Source organism: Cryptomeria japonica, chromosome 7 (genome assembly GCF_030272615.1).
Source record: "Cryptomeria japonica chromosome 7, Sugi_1.0, whole genome shotgun sequence".
NCBI classification, from domain to species: Eukaryota; Viridiplantae; Streptophyta; class Pinopsida; order Cupressales; family Cupressaceae; genus Cryptomeria; species Cryptomeria japonica.
The window spans coordinates 459,212,796-459,224,354 of NC_081411.1; positions in this window are offsets into that span (position 1 = coordinate 459,212,796).

Consider the following 11,559-nt stretch of genomic DNA (forward strand, 5'->3'; position numbering starts at 1 on the left):
TTGGGGGGTCCAAGACTGCATTAAAGTCACCCCCCATAATGAAATTTTAATCATTGAGAGTCTCAAGGAGAGCCCAAATTTCAGACCATACTGTTCTTTTGTCTATATTATGTATTGGGCCATAGACATTAATGAGTGAGAATTGTAGATTGAATCTTATACTCCCGACCCTACCACATAGTCAATTCCTATTATTGTTGATTGGGGTAAAATAAATCCATCTCTGATCCCAAGCAACAGCAAGGCCCTTGAAGGTGCCCACAATAGAAACCCTAGATAGATACCATAAACCCCATCTCTTCTTTATCATATTTAACTCGTCTGAGTTTAGTTTAGTTTCTTGATGTTGGTATTTTGGATATGTTGATATGGTTTTGTCATTGATGTCAACACTTATCAGCACTTGGAGATCATTGGTTATGTTCACTGGCAAGTTAGTGACTTATGCACAGTCACCGGTATTTGGTTCACCAGCAGGTTATATTGTTCACTCGTACTTGGAATGACTTGAAGACTACTTGGTTATGTTGAAGACATTATTTGATCACTTGGTTTTGGTGATTTGGTTATTGATCTATTCGGGTTTGCATATTTGTTGTTACCGGCAAATAGGTCCAGGTTATGCACCGGCAAGCATATCTATTCCAGATCATCACAACACGTTATAGAGATGATTTGTTATTATTGTAAATGCATTGAGCTGACATGATGCATCGCTGATTGATTCATTTGTAATTGATTTTATTGTAATATTCTTAGTGAGCCGATCTATTCAATTGGTCTTAGGCTATGGTATAAATGTAAGATCTCATTTATGAGATTTATAGGTGATTGGAAAAAGGATTGTAATAAGGTATATGCAAAAATAAGCAGAGCTATACATGCAGACATCATTTGAAGATTGAAGGAAGGTATTTGAAGAAGGCATATCAGAGATAAACTAGTACTGAATCCAGCATATGAAGATGCTATTTTGTGCAGTACATTATCATTGGATTTAACCATCTAATTGTAGTCAGTGTGACTCCCATTTTGTAATTGAGTAGTGAGCTCTAGGCACCTGGCCTTTCTCCATGTGCAAACTCCATATTGTACACACATACTATCTGCAGTAGTATCATTGATTGTGGGTAAGGCTTCCCACCATGGTTTTTCCCCTTAAAGGGTTTCCACATACAAATATTTGTGTTATGTGTTGTGGATGCTATTGTCTTTTTGTTTCATGCATTAATCTTTACTAGTACTACAATTAACTAATAAAACTGTCTACCAGCATAAAGTTTGGTTTACCGGCATTAAGCATTAAGTTTTGGTTGAATTTATTGGACAACTGATTCACCCCCCCCTCTCAGTTGTCTCTGGGACCTAACAATTGGTATCAGAGCTTAGTCCTCTTTTTGCAGAAATTTAACAGCTTGAGGAGATCCAATGTCTTCTAACTATTTCAGGTTGGACAATCCGAAACTTGATGGAACCAACTATGGCATATGGAAGATCAGGATGGAGACACATTTGAATTGCATTTAGAAAGGACATATGGGATGTTACATAGAATGGTTATACTGCTCCTACTCAAGGTCAACCTAATCCACCAAACTTGGCTAAAGATGAGGAAAATGATTACAAAGCAAGAGAAGCACTTTTGAGTGCATTATTAGATCAGCAAGTCATGGGATTATCAGATTGATCTACTGCTAAAGCTATTTTTGACAGATTAGAAACATTGAATTAAGGAGATTCCATAGTCAAAATTGCAAAACTTGAATGCTTCTGGGTCAGGTATGAAAATCTAAAAATGGAAGAAGATGAAAGGATTTATGCTTTTATGGAAAGAGTAAATGAAATTGTTTTGGGTATACAATGTTGTGGAGGAACCTTAAGTGAAGATGAGATTGTTTCTAAAGTTTTCAGAGCATTTCCATCAACATATAAAATGAAAGTTACTGCTATAAATGAATTAAGAACAATGCCTAATGCATCAGTATCTAGAGACACTTTCATTGGAAAACTTTCAGCTTTTGAACTTGAGGAATTTGGTCATGTTGCTACTATTAAGATAGATCTATCTTTCAAAGCATCATCATCATCATCTAAGAAATCTAATTGGAGAGCCTTTTAAGCAATAGAACTTGAAGAAATCAGGAAAGAGAATGAAGAACTGGAAGACCTTGAAGCAGTATTTGCAAGGAAAATGCCTAAAGGTCCTATTGGAAGTAAGTATGAAGGTAAAGCACCATTTAAATGTTTTAACTGCAATAAAATTGGTCATATGGCTTATAGGTGTCATGATAGACATGCAAGATTGAAAGAAGAAGATAAAAGAACATATAAGCCTAACCCAGATTATCAGAGATACAAATTCAAGAAGTATAGAGACAAATCTTGTTATTATGCTAATGAAGGAGTTATTGATGATTCTGATGAGGATCCGATAGACAATGGATGGCCTTTTGTTTCTATAATAGAATATCAACTGACACCTATTGTTCAATCAGTAGAGAAGGTTGTGGCAGCTAAAGTTGAAGATAAGGATGAATGGATTATTGATTCAGGATGCTCATATCACATGACTGGTGATAAGAGTAAATTCTTAGCCTTTCAGGATTACAATGGAGGTCTAGTGAGATTTGGAGATGATAAAGCTTGTATGATAAAAGGAAAAGGAACTATATCTTTTGATGGTAAGCACAATACTGATAATGTTTACTATGTTGAGGATTTGAAGCATATCTTTTGAGTGTTGGTCAATTAGTTGAAAAGAGATTTCAGTTACAATTCAAGAATGGTAAATGCAAAATCTTAAATAGAACTGGTTTGGAAATTGCAACCGGTAATCAAACTAGAGGTAATATCTTTCATTTGAATAACAATGAGAAAGCATGTTTCATTGCACATATTGATGAAAGTCGGTTATGGCATAAGAGACTTTGTCATGTAAATTTTGATTGCATTGTGAAAATCAGTACAACTAAAGTAGTAAGAGATTTACCTAGGATTGTTAAACCTCACAATCCGGTATGTAAGGAATGTCAATTTGGAAAGCAAGTTATAGCAACTTTGAAGAGTATTCTAGAGAAATCTAACAATGTTCTTGATTTAATTCATACTGATTTATGTGGTCCAGCAAGAACTAGAAGTATGCAAGGAGATAGGTATTTTATGCTAATCATTGATGACTATTCTAGAATGTGTTGCGTTACTTTTCTCAGGGAGAAATTTGAAGCATTTGGGAAATTCAAACTATTCAAAGTGATGGTAGAGAATGAATCCGGCAAGAAAATAAAATGTTTGAGATCAGATCAAGGAGGTGAATTCACATCTAAGGAATTTAATACATTATGTGAAGTGAATGGGATAAGAAGAAAGTTATCAACACCCGGGACACCCCAACAGAATAGAGTTGTAGAAAGGAAGAACATAACTATTTTGGATGTAGCTAGAAGTATGATATCAAAAGAAAATCTACCTCATATATATTGGAGAGAAGCAGTGAATACAATAGTTTATACATTCAACAGAGTTCACATCAAAGGTGAAACCAGTAAGACCCCTCATGAACTATGGTTTGGAAATACTCCTACTCTTAAATATTTTAGAATATTTGGAAGTAAATGCTATATTAGAAGAGATGAGTATATTGGAAAATTTGATCCTAGAAGCGATGAAGGAATATTTCTTGGTTATTCATCTAAGAGCAAGGCATATAGATGTTTTAACAAGAGATTGCAGAAAATTGTTGAGAGTGCAAATGTGAAGATTGATGAATAGTTTAGAGTTAATTCAAGGTCAATGGACTCTAAATCGGCAATAGAGATAATAACAAATGAACCTACTATGAGTACACTGGTACACAATGTTGATCGAGTTACACTGGAATCATCCAAGGATTCAACAGTCACTGAAGAACAGCAGCAAGCAAAAACAACCAGGTATGTAAGATTAAATCACTCTGAAAGTCAGATAATTGGAAATAAATATCAAGGAGTTATGACTAGAGGAAGATTGGCAAATGAAGAGGTATGTCTTATTTCTCAAATTGAACCTACATCAATTAATGAGGCATGTGAAGATAAATATTTGATTAAAGCTATGGAAGATGAATTGGAACAAATTGAAAGGAATAACACTTGGTCATTAGTTGCCCGACCTAAAGACAAAAATGTAATTGGAACTAAATGGGTTTTCAGAAATAAACTTAATGAAGATGGAAAGGTAATAAAAAAAAAAGAAAGACTAGTGTGTAAGGGATATTCATAGAAAGAAGGAATTGATTACAATGAAACCTTTGCACCAGTAGCTAGAATTGAGGCAGTCAGACTTTTATTGGCTTTTGTAGCACACAAGAACTATAAATTATATCGAATGGATGTTGAATGTGCATTTTTGAATGGAGATCTTGAAGAAGAAGTTTATATTGAACAACCTAATGGATTTTCTTTGATAGATAACAAAGATATGGTTTGCAGGTTAAGGAAAGCTTTATATGGACTAAAACAAGTTCCTAGAGCTTGCTATGATAGATTGGACAAATATCTTTTGAAGCTTGGATACACTAAAGGTAATGCTGACAACAATTTATACTACAAAGTGACTAATGATGACATCTTGGTTATTGAAGTTTTTGTTGATGATATAATCTTTGGAGGAGAAGATGGATTGTGTAAAGACTTTTCTAACAAAATGCAACAAGAATTTGAAATGTCTATGATTAAGGAGATAAAATTCTTTTTAGAATTGCAGATTTCATAGACTGATAAAGGTATATTCCTATGTCAATCTAAGTACTTGAAGGAATTACTAAAGAAATTTGGCATGGAAAACTCTAAGCCGGTAAGCACACCTATGACTAATAAATTATCTCTGAAGGATGAATCAACACCTGTTAATCCAACTAGATACAAGTCTATGATAGGAGGTTTACTGTATTTGACACAAACAAGACCTAATATTATAAATGCAATATGTATTGTTTCAAGATTTCAGAGTAATCCTAAAGAAATTCATGAATCAACAGTGAAAAGGATTTTCCAGTACCTACAAGGCACTACAAATTTTGGTTTATGGTATCCTAGAGATGAAAAATTTGATTTATGTGGATACACAGATGCTAATTGGGCAGGAAATGTAGATGACAGAAAAAGCACCACCAATGGAGCATTTTTTCTTGGTAGCAGACTAATTTCATGGTTGACCAAGAAACAAAGTTGTACATCACTATCAATAGCAGAATCAGAATATGTTGCAGTAGCAACAAATTGTACATAGGTATTATGGATCAAGCAAATGTTGAAGGACATAAAGGTAAAAAGAAAGGAACCTATAACTATTTACTGTGATAATATGGCAGCAATTGATATACCAAAGAACCCGATATTTCATTTAAAGACTAAACATGTTTCTATCAAATTCAATTTTCTAAAAGAGATTTTTGAAGCAAAAGAAGTGAAATTGGTTTATGTGAACACTAAAGAGCAGATTACAAATATTTTTACAAAGCCTTTTCCTAAGGAGACTTTTGAATATCTTAGAGAGTAGCTTGGAGTCCTACCCCCACCGGTAGAGACCTAGACAGTTGATGTTTGTCATCAACTGGCAGAAATTAACAAATAAATTTTATTTCGGCTTTGATGAGGAGAGCTACTTCTCAGGGGGAGTAGTTGGATAAATTGGTTAATTGGTATTTTGTAATAAGTTCTATGAACTATTTTGTATTTGGTTTTGTATTTCTTTGGCATTTGATGTCAAAGGGGGAGAGATATTATGGAAAAACATTTTGGGGAGAGAAATTATGTATTTTGATTTCTAGTTAATGATCTCTTTGGGAGATTGTTGGTTTTCGGTTTTTGGCATTTTTGTTTTGGCACTTTGATGGTTTTTCCATCTTGTGTTGCCATCAATGCCAAAGGAGGAGATTGTTGGTATTTTGGATATGTTGATATGGTTTTTTCATTGATGTCAACACTTATCAGCACTTGGAGATCTATGGTTATGTTCACCGACAAGTCAGTGACTTATGCACAGTCACCGGTATCTGGTTCACCGATAGGTTATATTGTTCACCAGCACTTGGAATGACTTGGAGACTACTTGGTTATGTCAAAGACATTATTTGATCACTTGGTTTTGGAAATTTGGTTATTGATCTATTTAGGTTTGCATATTTGCTATTACCAGCAAATAGGTCCAGGTTATGCATCAACAAGCATATCTATTTCAGATCAGCACGACACGTTATAGAGATGATTTGTTATTATTGTAAATGGATTGAGCCGACATGATGCATCGCTTATTGATTCATTTATAATTGATTTTATTGTAATATTCTTAGTGAGCCGGCCTATTCAATTGGTCTTAGGTTATGGTATAAATGTAAGATCTCATTTATGAGATTTATAGGTGATTGGAAAAAGGTTTGTAATAAGGTATCTGCGAAAATAAGCAGAGCTATACAAGCAGACATCATTTGAAGACTAAAGGAAGGTATTTGAAGAAGGCATATCAGAGCTAAATTGGTACTGAATCTAGCATATGAAGATGTTATTTTGTGCAGTACATTATCATTGGATTTAAGCATCCAATTATAGTCAGTGTGACTCCTATTTTGTGATTGAGCAGTGAGCTCTAGGCAGTTGGCCTTTCTGCATGTGTAGACTCCATATTGTACACACATACTATCTGCAGTAGTATCATTTGATTGTGGGTAAGGCTTCCCACCATGGATTTTCCCCTTACAGGGTTTCCACGTACAAATATTTGTGTTGTGTTGTGGATGTTATTGTCTTTTTGTTTCATGCATTAATCTTTACCGATACTGCAATTAACTGATAAAACTGTCTATCGGCATAAAGTTTGGTTTACTAGCATTAAGCATTAAGTTTTGGTTAAATTTATTGGACAAATGATTCACCCCCCCCCCCCTCTCAGTTTTCTTTGGGACCTAACACTTGAATCAATAATATTTCTAGTTTATGTTTAGAAATGCAACATTTAAGAATACACTGCTTGTTAGGGGCATTGAGGCCCCAAACATTCCATGATATGATATTCATGGATCCAAGGGAAGGAATTGAACCTTCCCAAAATTCAATAAATTAGTGATTTTGAGTTGATTCTCAACCAACCTGTCCTTTTCTCTTACTTCTTTGAGGGATTTCCTACCTTGTTTCCTAGATGATTTTTCACAGTCAGATGTGATTTTTTCTATGTTAGTGATAGCAAGCCCACAAGAATGAGTAGAACCCTCCATTTATGCAAGTTCAACTATCTCCTTGGCCAAGACCTCCTGGACCTACTCAACACTATCTAATTCCAAGATTTTGTTCATTAGGAATTGTTTCTCTTTGTTGATAGATTCCATATTTATTAGGGCAGCCACACTCTCATTAATGTTTTCCTCAATGAAGTTTTTGCTTACCTCATTGGCAATTTGGTCTTTAGTTGGGTTAACTAAAGTTTCATCCATGTCTTCAGGTGTTGGGAAACAATTATAGGCTACACTATTTTGGATAAGAGGGCGAGGGATAATCATTTCCTGTGATCCAGTGATTTCCCCTACTGCATTGTTTACATTTTCAAAATCATCTTTACTATTAGGGCCATGCTAAAATTCTTTGTTATTTTCTAGTTTTGCATTTCCTTCTATTGGGAAGGAATTAGGGTCCGAGGTTGTGGAGTTCTTATTTTTCTCAGTGATTCTATCAACCCTGGCAATGTCATCAATAAAGTTCTCAACCACAGTGTTAAGAATTTCTTTGCTAATTGTCTCCAAACCAACTGATGTGCTCTCTTTATCAATCCCGATTTTCCTTAATAGGTCAACTTTGTCGAATTCCTCCAGAGAGGTGCATTTCTAAGGCAAGGTAGCCTTAAATCTAACTAGATCAGCATCCTCCCTTATATTGTTAATAGTATCAACATCTTTTAGAGGGTCAAAGAGGTTGTTTCGGATTACATCATTGGTCTTGGAGAAGTTTGCATAGGTATCTTTAGAAGGGGTTGAGGACCTATAATTATCACATATGGTGAAGCCCTCAATATTGGGGTTGAGGCTAATAGAAATGTCACCAATTTGGACATTAGGGCAGGGACAAACTTTATCAGGATTAATGGCGATCAACTTGTGTGCCATAAAAGAAAAAATTCAAGGGCATTCATGTGCACCTTACAATCGAATAACAACTAGAACGAATGAAGAGCAACTAAAGGAAAACAAATGCATCCCCCAAGAGTCTAGAGCAATCAAATTGTGCTTCTAAAAATCGATAAGTTGATTTGAAGCCATCCCTCTACATTTTGAAGAAAGGTTGTGATTGCGTGTGGGGTTTCAGGAAGAAACATTGTGTTTCTTGCCCTAGTAGTGTGGGAAGGGGTTTGTTTCTATGAATTTATTACATCTGTTTATTTGAAAAGTATTATAATAACATCCCCTTTTGAGAATACTCCATCCTCATCCACTACAAAAGCTCACGAACTGGGGACAACCTCTTCCATACCCAAAATCACCCATGCTACCCCACTGACTGCAATCCATCCCATCCTTGAGCTTTAAAATGTGTCTACTATTGTATCTAAACCTACAACTACTCCTCATGCATCCTTAGAGGCCACGCCAAGTGTTCCACCAAGAAAGACCCCCTCTCAACCCAAAAGAAAGAGGGCATTAAATAAAGAAACTATTGTTTCGACAAACAACAATCATTTGATAACCCTTGCCCTTCCCCAAAATCTAGAAATCCAACTTAGAAGAGAACGGGGGTTGCTTCTAAAACCTTTTCTAAAAAAAAGTCTACAAAGGCCTCCCTTGTAGATAATCCGCAAGTTGAGGGTTGAGACCCATAAGAAGAGGCCCCAGAGCCCAAGAAAAGAAAGAATCCTCCCAAAAGGGTCATGCCTAGGGCTGCTAAGAAAACCAAGAAGAATTATACAGAAGAGAAATAAGCTTCTACTCAATCTGAGCAACCCACACCGGCCTCAACCCCACTTGCCCCATTAAAAGAAAACATAGGAAATTTTCAAAGAAGTGAAGGAGATAGAAGAAATGGAGTAGAGGAAGAAGAGGGAAGTGAGGGGTCTCCATCAGGATCTCCTTGAACTATTCCAAGGTTAAAATATGAAGGAGAACCTTAATAATACATTCAATGACCATGAGTCTAGATGCAGATATGCCTATACAAATGACTAAGGGTGGGACATATTCTACTACTTCTATGGAAATAGAGTTGAACCAGTCCCTGTGTCAAACTCATGGAGGCTTAATATGGAAAAAATTGGTGGTCCCAAACATATTCTTATAGCCATTATTGATCAAAGGGCTCAGTAAAAGGTATCACCCACAGAGCATGATTGTTAAAATAACAAGTGGTCACGTCTTACTCAATATAATGAAAAAGGTCATAATTGAATATCTTGACTTGGATAGGAGTGCCCTTAGAGGCATTGATAGAAACAAGTTGATAAGAGAGTACTACGCCAAAAAGGATTTTTAAATGAAGATATTGCCTCTTTTCTTGAAGAAGTTGTATCAAGGAGGGAAGAGTTACCTTTTAGAATCAGAGAAGGAAACTTTCAATTTGACCCTCTTTGAGTATTATTTTGCAAAAACATATTATGCTTTGTTTCAAATTTTGGGTGAAGATTGTGTATTGACAATAATGCCTATGGAATTCATGATGATGGCCATAAAGATCCAACATTCAGACACTAATGAGCTATATGACTTTACCATGACCATTCAAGAAAAACTGCATAAGGGGCTAATGAAAGTAAAGAACCCTGATGAGGGATTAAATTTCAAACTCTATTCTTTTCTATGTCATTTAATTCTTTACCAAATTAAAACTGGATGGGAAGAATATTTGAAGGTAAATATTTTTTATCCAAGGACTCATGCAGGATGGCCTATATGGTTGGTGTAAAGATGGGCCCAAGTATGGTACAGGGGGTCCAAATATTCAGATTGTAAAGTATTCTTTGATTGTTTAGTCATGAGGGCCTAATGATGATGGGGGTTACATTGCCTAGGCTTCCAAAATACATAATAAAATTCTTGAGGATCAGGAGTGCTAAAGCAAATAATGTTGTGTACCCTAAGGGAGCATTCTCCCACAATTTTGGGGACTTCTTCTTCTATTCCAATTGTATATTGATTAGAGTGTATGGGTATTATCAGGAACCTCACATGCTACCCATCATAGTTTCTCCAAGGCTTGCATTCATTGAATCTATATGGAAGTTATTATGGACAAAGAAAGAGTATATAAGAATAAAAAAGAAAGGGCAACATCTTCCCCGAGTGACAAAGTTCAATGAATTCACTGTGGGTTGTGACACCCTTGATAAGTTTCAATATTTTCTTGTAAGTAATTATAGACTCAAGGTCATCCAAGCAAGGCATTTTGATCTATAGGGTTACATAAATGATGTGAGGGTAAATAAATTGAGGGTGAGGGGTTTCACCCATAACTTGATGAAAGAGAAGATTTAATTAGAAATTCCTACCCATCTGAAGCCCTACAAAGAAGAAAAAAGTGGGATTATTTGAATAAATTGGAAAGGGAAAGAAGAGAAGAAGACCTTGAATTCTAGGGATTTTTGGCAAACATTCATAATGATTGTGTAGGGGGAAAAGTGAGACTAAGTATGGAAACCCTAATCCCACTCTCATACACACTCATGGAATAAGAAAGAGCCTAGGGGGGTAATGCACATCGGCTACTTCTTATGAAGCTGCGGATTACATCTTTAGGTTTTCTATTCCTTTGTTGTAAATGAGAGAGAGGAATGATGCAAAATGCAATCTAACCTAGAAAGAAAGTAAGCAAAAAAACCCTAATCTGAAAAATGTAGATCAAAGAACAATTGACACACTGCTACAAAGTATAGATCAGAAGGAAAAATCAGAGGTGCACCTATGTCTGAAATCTGAGCAGAAATATCCAGGACCAAGGTGCCACGCCAGTGTCCTGATTCTACAATTATGGAGCTCCAAGTGACAGGAGGGATTTTGAGATCTACAAAGTGTTGTTCTGCCAAGTCCTACTGATAGAGGGTAGGACCATGGCGCCATGCCACTATCCTGGGTAGGACCAAGTGGTACACCCCTATCCTTGCAGTTTCTACCAAGATATGCAACCCAGAGCTAACCTTGTGTTCTCTTTTGATCCCAAAACTTCTAGCGACGCTCGGATCCGAACCTATACCTGAAGCTGAAAAAGAAGGTTTGGGGCAGCTATATAGGGTTGTGCAAGAACCTTGTGTGTGTGCAAGATCCTAAGAATGAAAGTAAACAACCTAGAGAAACCCTAAAAAGTAAACCCTAATTGCTTATAATTGACAAATTAAATGCTCTAAATCCACAATGCAAAGTGATCTAAAGAATGAATGTGAATAAAAATGAAGCTTATGCAAAGACATGAAAATAAAATGAAACCATACCCAACCCCAAGGGAGAGGTACAAGCCAATTGTCATTCAATGATCTTCTATTATTCTTCTACATCTTCAAAATCCCCCAATTTATAAAATGATGTTTGATGATTTTTTTATGGATGAATGTTGAATT